Here is a 1,696-nt window from a genome sequence, read left to right as displayed (position 1 = left end):
CTTCTTTCAACTAAAATTCCGTTCTTGGAAATGTATGATTTTGGTATCGAATATTAATTAAACACCCATTTCATACGGATATTTTACGGTGTTTTCACGTCTTGACAGACATAATTAAAGGAATAGCCGAGCGAAAGATTCACGTAGAATAGGCTATTCCCTATTAAGTAGTGCAGGGAGTTTTAATAGTAGAAAAATAAGTCGAAATGAAAATGTTGAGTAGAGCTGCAGAATACTAATCGCCGAAACGATTAATGCCAATGGTGGTGATGAGTTACGTCGAATAGAAAACTGTGCTTGATCATGATGTAGAAATCAGAAATGCTTGTTATCGCATCCAGTTCATCCCCCAAATGGTTTTCTTACCGATAGTCAGTAAGGTGGACTGGGTTGCTTTAGTGGCTAGAGAACTGGCTTCCCACCCAGGTGATGCATCTCTCAGTCCGTCGAATGGGACGTTAAATCGCGGTCCTCATGGCACCTTTCGTTAATTAAGAGCAGCTTAATGCCGAGTATCTCTCCACACTTACCTCCCTGCCCTGCCCTAATGCTTCGAAAGATCTCAGATGTAGGTCGCTCCTCAAAATACCGCCACTAAGTCGATAGTGAAATTGCTTGAAGTTATTCATGATCGCATCCACATTTCCGTGCTTGAAGCGAAGATCTCATGCGTAACCGCGACGGGAAAAAGAGATGGTGAGACCGGTTGGAGCAGATGTTGTGCGCGTCGAAAGATTGAGCAAACGCGGAAGCTTTTCGTCAAGCGAATCCGCAAGCCAAAGTTTCTAAGACGACGATTTCCTTCCGCATATTTTTTTTCTTTCAAATTTGGCCGGAGCGCAAAATTTTCAGTTCTCTTTGGTGGAAGATATTGATCCGAGCCGTGACTCTCACAGATCCTGGCAGTGCTCCCGTCTAAAAGCAACAACAGACCACGTTGTTGGAGGAAGTGCGGTTTTGAACGAGGGTCCTAGTGTGAAAGATTTTAGAGTGCGATTTCCACGACGCGTTCGCAGTTGACCTCACGGATTTATACGCTAAATTTACGAAGGGAAGGACATTCAGTTTTTGAAGTGAAAACTTCTTTAGCGACGTTAAGCACTTTTGCGGGATGGGTAAAAACATAGAATTCGCGTGAGCGTCACCGACCCGACACCGCGATCGCTACAGCGAGATATAGATTTCACTCTTAAAATTCGTTTCTTAGTATCACATCCTCGGTAGTATAGTGGTCAGTATCCCCGCCTGTCACGCGGGAGACCGGGGTTCGATTCCCTGCCGGGGAGGTTTTTTTGTCTCAATCTCATACAATTTAAAGCATTTTACAATGGATATTTCAACTACGCAGGCTGACTAGGTATTGTAAATAAACTTTGTTACTATATTGTTAATATATAGACTGTTAAAGTCTTTTTGTTTTAAAAATATTAAAATTGAAAATAAAAATCTATAGTGTATATTGTATAAGTTCATTAAATATAAAGAGCTCGTGCATGAACGTGTAGAAGAGTGTACAGTGTACACGCTATAAAAATACAGGTCAGTACGGCAGTTACGGCAGTTTCCTTTGAGTGCATAGTGAACAATTATAGGTTTAAAGCATATTAAATAAAAGAAATAAAAGCATATTATATTTTAATATATACTTGATGTTACTTTCTATTCATACACATCGTATTTTTAATATATATATAAT

At 40.2% G+C, this 1,696-nt stretch overlaps 1 non-coding gene across 1 annotated transcript; it reads left to right on the top strand.

Annotated features, from left to right (window-relative positions):
• Nucleotides 1-1,214: 1,214 nt before the first annotated feature.
• Nucleotides 1,215-1,286, top strand: Trnad-guc. Its single transcript has one exon. It is a non-coding gene; the product is annotated as a tRNA-Asp (tRNA).
• The last annotated feature ends 410 nt before the right edge of the window (nucleotides 1,287-1,696 follow it).

Source organism: Ischnura elegans, chromosome 9 (genome assembly GCF_921293095.1).
Source record: "Ischnura elegans chromosome 9, ioIscEleg1.1, whole genome shotgun sequence".
In the NCBI taxonomy this organism is placed as follows: Eukaryota; Metazoa; Arthropoda; class Insecta; order Odonata; family Coenagrionidae; genus Ischnura; species Ischnura elegans.
This window is presented reverse-complemented; position numbering and strand designations above follow the sequence as displayed.